Source organism: Passer domesticus, chromosome 3 (genome assembly GCF_036417665.1).
Source record: "Passer domesticus isolate bPasDom1 chromosome 3, bPasDom1.hap1, whole genome shotgun sequence".
Lineage (NCBI taxonomy): Eukaryota > Metazoa > Chordata > Aves > Passeriformes > Passeridae > Passer > Passer domesticus.
This window is the reverse complement of record NC_087476.1, coordinates 31,703,801-31,716,989: the sequence shown is the minus strand read 5'-3', so window position 1 is coordinate 31,716,989 and position 13,189 is coordinate 31,703,801. Positions and strand designations below refer to the sequence as shown.

The window sequence follows — 13,189 nt, the reverse complement described above, 5'->3', positions numbered from 1 at the left end:
GTAATAATAGGCCCATACAGAAGTATTGGGGTGAGGTATAAGATCCAAACATATCACACAGATTTTGGCCTGTAGCTGCAATCTGTTGGTGATTCTTCTAAAGTCTGGAAATTAAGTTACTTTAAAGAAACATTTTCGTTATCTTCTTTTTTCTTCCCCCAAGAGTTTTTAGCCATATTTGTACTCTAGCTTTTTTTTTCTTATATGGAGATTGTTTCTGTGTCCTGATTTCCAAACTGTGACCAAAAAAAAGGAAAAGCCATCCCAAAGGGACTTCACCATTGCCTACAGCAGTTACTCATTTTACCACACATTACTGGCCTTACTAGAGCACTGAGTCTACTTTGTCTACTTTTCAGTAAATGCATCTCTAAACTTTTAATATTATAATGTAGAAGACAAGGGCAGCAGTGCATTTTTGTTATTTTCAGGCTGACATGCCATTGGCATGGTTTGGAAAAGCTGGTTATTTTCTGTCAATATAATATATTCACAGGGTCACAGATCAGAAATTCTGGGGTAGTCTATTAAAAGAAATGAATTAAAAAACCTGGCAATGACAAATACAGTTTTTGCACAGTTAAGTAAATCTGAAGGCCATCCATTTTGCAGGTCCTGTTTTACAGCTCTAGCTGACTGAAAGGCAGAGACGACTCAAAGTTTATGTTTTAACTAACAAATCTGGTCCCAGCTTCCAAAAAAAAAAAATGGTTCCAAAGGTAATTTGAAAAGGAGAGAACAAACAGTTACATCTGACTGTGGAGAAACAATATGAAAGTATTGCAAGTCTTACACAATGTGAGCTGGGACTAATCCAAATCCATCTCTTTACACTTGGATAGCCCTCAAAACTGTCCAGTCTTTCAGTCACTTCTGGGATTATATAAAATGGCATCATGTGTTGTTTCAGCTACTTTTCCAAATTTTTTTCTAAGTAGGCATCAGCTTCACAGCCCTTGAGAGAGAATTATTATACAAAACTATATGTACTTCATTATTCCTAGCAAGTTTGCTTGCTAAAATCATCAATTCAAATGCTCCCAGGGTCAGACAGGGGGAAAAAATTACTTCATTCAAAATCTACTCACGAACTCAATCTCTGTCCAGGGTGCAATAGGTAACAATTTGAACATTTAGGAGGCCTTTGGCATGTTTCAGAGTTATTATACTACTGAAATAAATATCAGTTCGCAGCTCTACTGAGGCCATCTTTTTAAGCTGTCGTTTTTTAGGCAAAGAAAACAAGAATTGAATCAGGGTCATGTAGGGAAAATTGCTTCCTCATTCAGTAAGATTAGAAACAGGTTTCAGTGGATTTCTAAAAAAATTAAATAGATACCACTTATTTACAAGTATAAATACATAATAGGCTCTCGAGCTTGAACATGTTGGATATTTCCTTTATGTTTAAATGAAAGTTTACCTGTGCAGAGATGCAGTCTAATTAGTGAAGTATATGACCTACTGCCCTTACACCCTACTAATGTCCATGTTCTGTATGGTCTGATAACTTCCATAAGTTGTATCAAGAACCTCAAGACATCATCTGACTAGGGGGGTTTGAATCAGTGACTTCTGAATCAGTGAGCCTATATGGAAGCTTTCCTAACCCTAAACAGATGTAATGCTTTTTCCATCTTCTTTCCCCAAAACGGTGCTAAGTCATGCATCTCTTCCCATTCCTGCAGCATCTCCAGCAGCAGTGGAGATTAGAAATAATGAGTTTTATATTTCCATCATTTCAGTTTTCATTTCTTTTTAAGGATTGGACGTGAAGAAACCTTAGGGCAGAAACAAAAAAATCCAGGAGGTGCAAATATCCAGACAAAGCGTTCCTGTGAAATTTGCCAAGGCCTGCGCAAAAGTGAGGGCAGAGAAATGCAAAATGTCTAATTCACCACCTATTTGTAAGGTACTTGAGTAGGTGCCTGACTATAATATTGTGTTGCCATAGGTAGCATTTCAACTAACTTTTAAAAAACTCATTAAGACATACCATTTTGTGTGTAAGACTATTATTAATGTCAGCAAAGAAAATGTGGTGACCTAATTCACAAGGCCAGCTACTCAAAAAACATATCAAATAACCCTGTGATTATGCCACTCACCTGGATCACGATAGAATTTTAATCCTTCTGTCAACTTGTTGGGACCTGAATATGCCTTTCAGAGGAAGCCTTCCTGGTCACATCACTGGTTCCTTGGGTTGTCTGTTCCCATTCTTCTTGGGAAAAATTGTTCTATTTTACAAGTCACTTAAATAATTTTGGGTTCTTTTCACCAAAGAGATGAAAATCTTCTTGAAGGTCAGGGCCTGAGTATTCAAATTTCCCAGACAGAGGAATTCACTGGTCCAGGCAGATCACTTGATCTTCTGAAAAAGGGAGGATTTTTTGCTTGTTGGTTTGGTGAATTGGGCCAAGCTACAGTCCTTTCTATCCCCTGTTTTTCTCAAAATGACAAAAATGGAAATGAAATTACTGATCTGAAACAAACAAATGTTTCACTGAAATGCACATGAAACACTTTTTTCCACTTGAATGAGAGAAAAAGGAAAAGCTTTTTAAAATATATTTTTTAATTCTTGGTTTAGCTCTGAAACTGAAAAATCAATTACTCACACAGCTTTGTTATGCAGTTGCTTATGTTAAGGAATAATTAATAGTAACGTAGCTGAACATGTTTCCTTAATGAGGAAAGATAAAGAAATGAGCAGTAAATGAGGCTAAATTATAGCAGAATGACAGCAATGTTTTTCTGATGATAGCAATTATGTAATAGCTGAAAAAGTATCTCTTGGTGACAAGTACATATATCATAGAATGAAAGTTCCTGTACAATTCCATTTAAATAGTTCATTTTCAGAGAAACCAAAAAGGGATAGATGTATTCTCTTTCATCATTTAAATGTCAGGCTTTTCCTAGATGACTTAACTTGTTTTAAAATGATGCATAGCTTTCAACATTTTTTCATTTTGAAAATTACTGCCTGGGATACAGCCCTGGTTTCCAAAACCAGCAGGGGCAGAGCGGTGTCTGTCGCAGCCAAAGGCAGTGTGAACAGCTCATGTGACATGGGCACAGCTCATCCTGCAGCAGAGGAGAGTCTGTCCTGCTTCCACTGCCTCTGTCCTCACCTGACAGAACAAGGGCTGTCGCTCCAACTCGCTTTCAGTGACAAGCACCATTGCCTTGTGCCTACCATTAGCACACCCAAGCTTTCTACATCCATCTTCTTCAGGTCTTAGGAAATAATCCCAATGCTGGATTTTATGAGCATGAAGTTGGCATTGTTGCAATTCCTTTGAAGTCAGTAGAGCTCTTCTTGATTAATGGGATTAATAGAATCAGAGCAGGAATTCCGAAATGTGTGTACACTTGTACCTGTAGAAGTCTATACATGCATATATAAATGTATTATGTACAGCAGTTTATTGGGTGGAATTATAGCTTCTGCATGGGAGTCTGCTCTCCAGAAAATTAACTTGTCAGCAGTACATATTTCCTGTAAAATAATATTTTATATAACTTATATATGCATTTTGGTTCATCATACCAATTGTAATAACAATAGTAATAACAACAACAATAATAATAATGAAACATAATAATAATAATAATAACAACAACAACAACAATAATAGCAGCAATAATAATAGCAATCATTTTAATGACTATAATTTTTTGCATTTTTCCACAGTCAAATTATCCCTTTGTGTTTTGCATTGTTTTTGGTCAGTATTGCCTGTTGATTCCATCAAGGAGGCTGTAAGCTTTTGCCTCCTTGTGCATGAGGCATCATTTGCACTTATGTCACTAAAAGATTTTAAAAACCAATAGTGATTTGTAAGTGAGGATGCTCAGTGGAAGTCAACAGCTAACGACTGAATAACTGATTGGAGAGGAATAAAGCCAGACTGCACAAGCCCTTCAGTTATTCAGAGGGCAATACAGATATGGAAGAAAGAAATTTGAAGACAAAAGCAAGTACAGCACCTTCTAATTCCCACCTACTGTATGAAACTGGCCCAGTTTCTCCTTGCTTGCTCTCCATCTCGGAACCTGAGTTTTCCCTGTCCTTTTTTTTTGTGCTGTTCATATACTCAACAGGCTACAGTCAGGACATGATCTCAGAAAGGTGTAGAGCAAACTAGAAATATTTCAGACTGAGGAGAGAAATAAAACCACACATGCTGTTTTTGTGGCAAGGCATGCACAGGGGCTGGTGCAAGTAAGTGTTTCTTTGAATGGAAGCACTGACAGCTCCTGTACTTGTGCAAGGACTACGGTCAGCTCGTGTCTCTCTTGTCCTCCGAATAAAGCCCTGGCTTTTAAAGACATGTACTTCATAAGGCCCAAATAACTTCAGCTGAAGAATGATGCTCAGTTCAGGCAAGATGACAGGACTACCAAGGGTGGGCAACAAATCCTTGGATGTGCAACAAACATCCAAATCTGGGCAACTAAAATACAGATCTGCTCAAAAATCAGATGCCTGTGACCATTCATATTTATATGTGTACTGGTTGTGTATTTTTGGTTTGGGTTTGGGTGGGGTTTTTTTGAGGCTTTTTTCTTTGTTTTCTTTATCTTTTCCTTTTAAAATTCTTCGTTGATTGCATTCCAGATATTTATGGGAGTATTTTTTGGATTCTGCTCTAAGCAACTAGAAGTAAAAGGTTAAAATTGCAGGCTCAAACCTTGGGTGAGTCTAGGTTGAGTGTTTTGGCTGGGGAGGGGAGCTGTGGGGACAGACACAAATCTAATGCAACCAGTAAACCTTAGAATTGCATGAGCTGTAATAAATAGCTATGTGGTAATCAAAAAGCTTCGTTTTGGTGTAAGGGGGTTTATTTGGTGGTTTTTCACAGTTGTGAAGGGTTTGTATTTTTGGGATTTTTCGGTTTGTTTTGGTTTTTTTTTCTTTCTTTCTTTTTTTTTTTTTTTTTGAGGGGAGAGGTGCCCATTTATGCTGCACCTCTGGAACACAGGCAAAAAGCAGTAGCAAAGGTGGGATGGATGTGGTGGGCAAGTGTGTGGTATTTTGTGTTCAGGGCAAGAGCTGAGGGTTCTGGCATCAAAAATAATGGAAATACCTTCACAGCCTTTCAGACTGAGAGTTGGGACATGGCATATTAGGATGTGGTGTGACAGCCAGGATTACTTGATGCTGATGTTGTTAAAATCTATCAGTCCCTCTCTAGATCATAAAAGCAGCTGCTGGCTGCTAACTCATTAATAATATGACACAAGGAAGTAATTTAAAAATCAAGAAGGAATCTTCATTAGGTTATTTTTCTCTGCTTTTATAGGTGTGTATTATTCTTATGTCACTGTGACCAAGGTGGCTGAATATGATATGAACAAGTGCACACAAAGGCTGTATTTCTAAAAAAGTCTGAGATGCATTGACAGAGATGAGTTTCTACATTGACTCCACTTGAAGAATTACTTGCTCTCAAGCTGCATTGCTGTTGTACTGCTGTGTGAGCTTCTCCATGCTTGACTAGCCCAGTGCGTGCAATTGCATGCAAAAGCTATGACAATATTAATGATGCTATTTCCTAAATCCAGATTTTACATTTTGTCACTCTTTTCTTTTTTTTGGTACACTTTCCAATGTTTGCAACCCCCTCATGGTGACTCCAGACACACCATCACTTGTATGGTTCGATGTTAAAATGAAGCAGGAATTCTTTGAATCCTGTTTTCTTTCATTTTTCCTGCCAACTAGATTTACTCATTCCATCAAATACTGTGTTCCAGTGGTGTATCAAAAGTGGAGCAGTGAGGTAGACAACCTTTAGTTTTAGGTGTAGGACCCAGGTGCCTTTCAATCCCAGTGAGTTACTGGGTTACCTTGCTTGAAGGAAGGGTCAGTGGGAAGAAGCACAAAAGAAAAGAATGTCCAGGAAAGGTCAGCAGGAGTGAGAGCAATGGGGCAAGAACTGAACTGATGGACCTGGATTGTAAAAAATGAGGAATAGCAAAGAGACAGGTTTAGGCCAAGAGAACAAAAGCAACAGAAAGGAGAAAATCATTCAGGATTAATTTCACATCCTAGATCCAGCTGGAGCAAAGGAGGCCAAGACAGTCCCAAAAGACTAATTCTCTCTGGGTAAACTGAGAATAGACATGGCTCTCCCTGCTTTTAAAGACTTGAGCTCACTCTTCCATCTAATTTTTCCTCATGAACACTTAGCACCTCAAGAGCAAGTAACTTAGAAGAACAAGGGTGGAGCCCAGAGCAGGCAGACAGCGTTGGTGAGGAGCTCTGACAGAGCACAGGTAGGTGAAGCAGCCAGCACCAACAACGGGGGGTGCACAGAGGGCAGAAAGTGGCATCCTGCCAAGTGTCCTTGTCTAAGCTCCAGGACACCTTTTCCCTTGGCTCCCAAGATGCTCTTGTTGCAGGGCCACAACAGGCTTCTATGAGACTCCTGGTGCTTATTCCCAAAATATGACCAAATCATACTATGAAGCAATAATCGTTACACAGGCAGGTCCTGCTTCAGCTGTGATCACTTTTACTGAAAATAATCCCAGCAGTATTGGAGATGCTGAGCTTTCCAGCTAGCAAAAGGATACACACAAGTGCTAAGAAAGTAGAAAACCAAAAGGAAGGGGGTAGAGTGCAACAGGAGAAAAAAAAAAAAAAAGAGCCAAAAATGCTTTTGTTAAACTTTTGAATCATGCTTTGACAAAAAGCAGCAGATCCCAACATAGGGTGATTTTCATGCTGTAAGAAACAGAAAAATAATTTAAAACCTAGGCAGCAGGACTTATTCTGAAAGATCTGAGGGGTAATAAAAAAGCCTGTGTGCAAACGTGTGTGTGTGCACACATTTTCTTTAACAGCTGCATGGAACAACCTGTTTTAAATAAGAACAAAGGTGAACAAAGCCAGTTGTCAGGGCAGCTCACCAAATGAAGTTTTTTAATGTGCATGACGTATGCCATATAAAGTGTATTGCCTGAGATAAAACAGCACAGAGTCCAACTTGAAGTATTTTTCTCAGGCTTTTCCTACAAAGTCATGTTTCAAGAATTTACTGTATTTATCTTCATTATTTATTTCTCTTCTCCAAAAGGCCCAATGGATCACCTTGCTCACTATATCTTCAGCAGCAAATTCAAATCAGCCTCTTCCCTCCCTAAATATTCAAAATTTTCTCGTTCTATCAAGATGTCACTCAATCAATTTGTATCTGTTGTACTCAGAGCAGAGAACTGCAAGCAGAAAGTGGAGGTCAGGTCTGACTTACCAAATGAGTTTGACTTAAACAAGAGAAGGGAAAAAAAGAAAAACAAAATTGTGATGGAAGATTTTCACTGCTTTGAAGCTTTTGTGAACAAAAAGCAAAAACGTCTGGCAAGCACACAATGTACCTTTTCAAGTATGTAAGTAAACACAAATTTAGGAAAAACTTTGCTTTGCACAAACAGAAATTTTTGGGTTTTTTGTAACATGTTTGAGAACTTGGAGAGAGTTGCAAGCTCTCTGCTTTCACTATAAATGTTGCATGTGTTTCTGCACTGAAGGTAAAGAGGCAACCAAGAGCAGGGGCAGTCTGCTGGGAAGGTTACAAAACTCTGTTTACAGAGAATTTTATAATCAGGCAATAATTTGTTACAAGTCTCTAAGATCCACAAGAGGAATCTATTGCTGTGCATATTTAGGAAATTTTTTAAAGAGAGCAGCTTATCAAAGAAATGTGTAGTCTATTAGCACATAATTAAATTTTTATTTATTTCCAATTCCACCTTTTGCTTCCCAGTTACTCTCCTCTGTAGTAGGCAATCATGCCAGATGCAAAGTATCATTTCTGACTTTCAGAGATGAGTTGAAATTTGGGATTCCTCTCTATTTCCTCTGCTGCTTTTATTTCTTGTTGCTTTTCTTATCTGCTCTCACAATGTTGCAAGTGCTCATTTACTCAGGAATGCATTTCTTAAACTACTTCATCCCAATGAAAGTATGAACAAAAAAATTCATGAGTGAGTTAAATTTTCCCAGACTTTGAAGTGACTTAAAGTTGACGTACTCTTGAGAAATAACAACATACGAAGTACCTTTCTATTTTTATATAGACACATAATGTGATTTCTAAGCAGTAAACGAAAAGCTGTAAATAGTAAAGGCCTGCTTGACCTTAGCTGTGACATCCTACCTGACATCCCCTATAGGTCTGGTATCAGCGTAGTGGTGGGTACCCAGAGTAGTTGAAAGGGTGATGGGAGAATACTTTAATTATGAAATCTCTTGGTGGTACAGACTTAACCAGTGCAGGTGTGTAGGCTCACCACTACTACACTGCACTTTCTCTAACATCCTCTTGCCATCCCTGACCTTTCTGCTCAGGGCTGAGACCATGAAAACACAGATGAGGGAAGATGTGTCGCTTGCAGTGCCTGGCCCAAGCGTGGCAGCACAGACAAAGGGACAGCCAGCGCAGGCACGAGAGGACACCTAGAAGGGCTGTTGACCTGGGAGAGGCGGGGGTTAGAAATAGAATGCAGAGGTGAGGAGAACCTGGGACTCAGCAGCGGGTGCAGTGGGACTGGATGAGCTGTGCAATGAGCTCAAAGCTCAGAGCCAGCTGGGATGGGCTGTGTGACCAGAGATCCTCCTGGCGAGCCAGCAGCGCCGGTGGAACAGAGCCTTGCTCCTGGCTGCTGCTCACAGCCAAACCCATCAGTCAGCAGATAGTTTTGAAACTTGCTTGCAAAGTGCTCTAAGCCTTTCTAGTATCAAACTGCCTCCAGGCTGACACCCTGCTATTGCTATAAATTATTGTGTTAACTTAGAGTGCAGACTTTTATGCAGGCCATACAAAGGATCTAAACTCTTCTGAAGATCTATTAAAGTGCCTGTATAATGCTACATCATTACATTTCAATGGTCAATATCTTAATGTTTGCCATTGTGTATGCAATACCCTCTTTTTAAAGAATATTTAGCTCTACCAAACAATTGTTGGGATTGCAAAGGACACAGTAAGTAGAGTAAGCAGAACATTGGTCTGTTCAATGCATGTGATCATTTGTAATTGCACAATCAAACACATTTCGTACAGAAACCTTTCCTCTGACACAGGAAAAATAGAAACATACCAAGATGCATCAGCTTTGCATATAAGAAGCAACAATTTCTCTGTAGGATCCCAGCTTCATCTTTTGGAAAGTATTTAGTAAATGAGGTAAAGGAATGTGAAATGGGAGACAATGATTAAGACTTGTTTAGATTTCTCTGGAAAATGTGACTTTACTGTTGCATTGGTGCGACGGATTTCCTACGTGGTGCTAGTTAAGTCATGTGAAGCTAATTTACATGGATTGTGAATGTTTTTCACTCTAAGAATGGTTCTCATTTTGGGGAGCATATTGGATCTGGGCTCAGATGTGCAGGAGTCTGGAGCATCCATTCCTGGGCACAGGCAGAATCACAGGGATCGTGATTAGCATGCACCACCACCCTGCTGCACTCTGAAACCCACACCCAATTACCCCAGAGCAGGTGTCCCAAGGAAAACCTTGGCCCCTTTGTACTTATACTTCCCAGAAATTAATATTTTGTTCTCAGCAGAGTCTGAAGAGGGTGAGGTAAATAACATATTGAATAAAAAGCTTAAATTCAGCCCCTAAGCACCTGCTTGTCAAATGAGCTCTGTCCAGTCTATGTGCTGAATGAGGGTCCTAAGGAAAAAGAATTAAAGATCATTAAATTAGATAGGTTCTCAAAAATGTAAACTCGCATCCATTTTTAGTGGATAATATTTGAAATTCTATGCTTTCAGTGCTTTTGCTATTGAAAGCTTTCTAAGAAAAGTGGAAAGTGAACGGGAAGGGAAAGAGGAAAGCCAAGGCAAAAAGGAAAGGGAAGGGAAGCCTTCTTCCTAGGTCCCCTCACAAAGTCTGAAAAAGTGACTGTGAGCAATACGGGGAATCATTAGAGAAATAGAATGAATCCTCAAATTCTTTTATGCTGTTTTGGGAACAAAAGGGCTGGTTTAGGACTTCTTTAAAGCAGGGAGCTAGCAGAATGGTGCTTTTCAGACCTCACCAGACTTGGTTAGGCTTGCTACTATGCATGGATTTTCAAAAACAAACACGCCCGTATACTAAATCCCCAGGGGATTTTCTTCATGTATTCATGCCTTTATCAGCCGATCTTAAGATCAGCTAGCGCGTACCAGCAGTACTACCGCCACTTCAAACACCGGGAAGACAAGAGGAAAGCAACAGGAGCTTTTGTTGAGCCAGCGGAATGAATCGGCAGCTGGGACTGGGAAGCAGCAGCGCTTCGTGCATCCCAGTCCAGTTAGGCAAAAGCAGCTCCCAGCGGTTCTCTGCGATCAAACCATTATTTCTTAATCGTTCACCTGTGAGCTGTGCCTATAAAGAGCCCGGAGGGGCTGTCAGGAACAGAGCCCGGGGGAGCGCGGGGCGCAGCCTCACCTGGCAGCGGCGCCGCGGGGCCGGGCCCCGCCACCGCCCCCCCTGCACGCTGTCCTGCGTGCTTAAAAAAAAACAAAAGAGAAAGAAAAAAAATAGGTCTAGTCATAAGGTAAGAGAATTTTTTTTTTTTTTTTTAATTGTGTTTTAATTTGAGCGCGGCTAATTGCTGCGTGCATGCGCAATTCGCTGGTTCAGGGAGCGCACCGGGCACTGGCGTAGGCGCGGGCGGGACGCAGCGCGGCTGGAGCGGAGCGGGAGCGCCGGGATGCTCGGCAGCCCCGGCTGCAGGCGGGCAGGACAGCGCTGAGGGGCCGGGCTGAGGTAGCGGGGGGCTGGAGCCTTGGAAGGTGCACCTGGTGGGGCTGTGCTGTGCGGCTTTCCCTCGCGAACCGCGCACCGAGGGGTCAGGGAAGGATAACCGCAGCCCGGAGACAGGTTTGGCAATTCTCATCTCTCAGCTGAACGCTGCTTCGCCTTCGCTCTCAGATACTGTGTGCCTGCTTTCTGTGCATCCCCTTTCCCCTGCTCTAACCCCCGGAATTAATGTGGATGATACTGTTGTGCAGTCTGAAAGGATGTCTGTCGGGTTTTGTTCTTAAAGATCTTTAGTGTATTTCTTACGTGACCAGTGTGCTGGAAAGGTGGGGGGACGCTGAGTTTAGTAAGTGTTCGTATTCCAAAATACTACCTTATTCACTGCTCAGTTGGAATAAGACCCTTTCAATACAAATTAACTGCAAACTGGATTTCAGTTTTTACAAAATCAGTGTAAGAAACAGAAGATAAACTGTTGTGGATTACAAGCAATGTGTTCTCCTAAGGAAGAAAACATTTCATTTACTTTCAGTATATTTTGGAAACTATCATGCAGTTTAGAAGCAGCAAGAATATTAATTTGCCTGTTATATAGTTTGATACAATCAGTTTCCAAAAGTTAATTCAGCAGTGAAGAACATGAACTTTTTTGCACTTTGAGTTTGTATGTTAGGTACCCACAAAAAATTGTCTTTAAGTTTACTAGAACTTTTTTAAACAAGTTTGTATTTGTTTTCAGAGTTGACCCTGTGCTAAACTGAACAAGAAGTTGGAAAGTTCTATAGTAAAGTCATTCAGACATTTTTCTCATTCCTTACTTACATTTAAAATGTAATGGATAGTAAGGAGAAAGTAACACAGATGTGCTTTATTCTTTTTCTTGCCATGGGATCTGATCTCGTTTTCATATTTCTTCTCCCAGTTGAGATGGATATATGGGAAGTAGTGAAGCTGATGATTCGAAAGTGTGACCTAATCGCCTAATTTAAGTCTTAGGCCCGATTGTTTTGTTTCCTAGAGAGTCTGACTGTCTTTTGTTTCTCTTTGACTTCAGCTCAAGTTGTAAGTACTCAGAACTAGCAAAGTTCAGCCTTTTGGGTATCTCAGCCTGGCCCCAAACATAGAAGCACTGGGAAATAGTCCTGACATGTGGAGGATTTCCCAGTGGCTGTAGAAATAATCTTCAAAATCAGCTGTTGTACATTAAACAGAGGAAAAAAAAAAAAAAAAAAAAAGGGAACTCCTATATTGAGTTAAACCATCTCTTGCTGGTTTTCATTGTCCTGGGATTACAGACTCTTGCATCACTTAATGGGCAGCAGCTTTCTAGCTACCACTAGGAAGTTGTCCAGTCTCTCTAACTCTGCATGTACAGTAGCAAACTTTGGGTTTGAAGTGGAAAGATGAGTTTGCAAAGACATTTGCTTTCCCAGTGAAAATTCCCCTGGGATTGCTGTGTGAGTGGCACAGAAATGCTGTTGGCCCCTCAGGAGGAAGCAGCCTTCATGAGCCCTCAGTCAGCTGATCCTTAGAGTGACCAAGTCCTCATTAATGTATTTGCCTTAACCCCCACTTACTGGCCATCCGTGAAATGGGATAGAAGTCATTACACCCCATAGCAACAGACTTTTTGGAATGTAAATGGCAAAGTAAGGTACTACAGGAGTGGGAAGTCACATGGCTTTGTGCTAGAGCAGCAGTGAGAAACTCTGTGGGTCTCCAGGCTGGGACTCAATTAACAAGACCCCCAAGAGACCTCACCTGCTTGCCTCCTTTACATCATCTTTCTTCTGACTGCTGTTCCTCCTGCTGCCAGTTTTGCTAGCGAGAGAAATAGCTCTCCACTTCTCCACATTGGCCTCTACATTAGCCCCTCCTTTGAGTGCTTAATTAAACAGTGGGAGACACCTTGGGAACCTTGGCTTTGTTTGTTTGCAGAGCGGGGGGCTAAAACAGGCCAACACAGCTGAACTATGGTGCTGAAATATTGGTGTGTATGCAAACCATGGGAGCAGCTTCTGGCCTTTCAGGGCATCATCTGGCTTGCCCTGCTTTCCCAGGATTTCCTTGTGTAGGTGAGAGCTCATTTCTATGCTAGAAGTGGAAAAGGTTGTACCTGTGATGTTTTCTCATCTTGCTGGAAGTACAAACAGAAAGGGAGGTACACACACTGGTATGATTATCAATAAATGTTTGGGGGGATATTTGCTTTTGCATGCTCTGTTCCACTTGGAAGTGGATGTTTTTTTGAGAGGAGCCATGACTAAGGAAATGAAGGCACATCACTGGAGGGATAGAGTTGTAGCTGTCAGCATCCCACTGCACTTCTATTGATCGATTCATAGCTTGGAGGAGGGAAGGGGAAGCAGAAAGACTCTGCAGTGAAAACACTTCAGCACCAAACCTAAAGGCAGGA

General features: G+C 40.9%; 1 protein-coding gene across 14 annotated transcripts in view; it reads left to right on the top strand.

The window, feature by feature from the left end:
- The window catches only part of FILIP1 (filamin A interacting protein 1), a 101,945-nt gene that overhangs the window by 67,345 nt on the left and 21,411 nt on the right, over positions 1-13,189 (top strand). Inside the window, exon 1 of one of the 14 annotated variants that reach the window (XM_064412455.1) lies at positions 10,550-10,567. The exons of 12 other annotated variants lie outside the window; for them this stretch is intronic. The gene's annotated coding sequence lies outside the window, so the exon portion shown is untranslated. Of the gene's footprint in view, positions 1-10,549; positions 10,568-10,756; positions 10,894-13,189 lie in introns of those variants that run through there. One more of the 14 variants, XM_064412454.1, reaches the window with a different exon arrangement.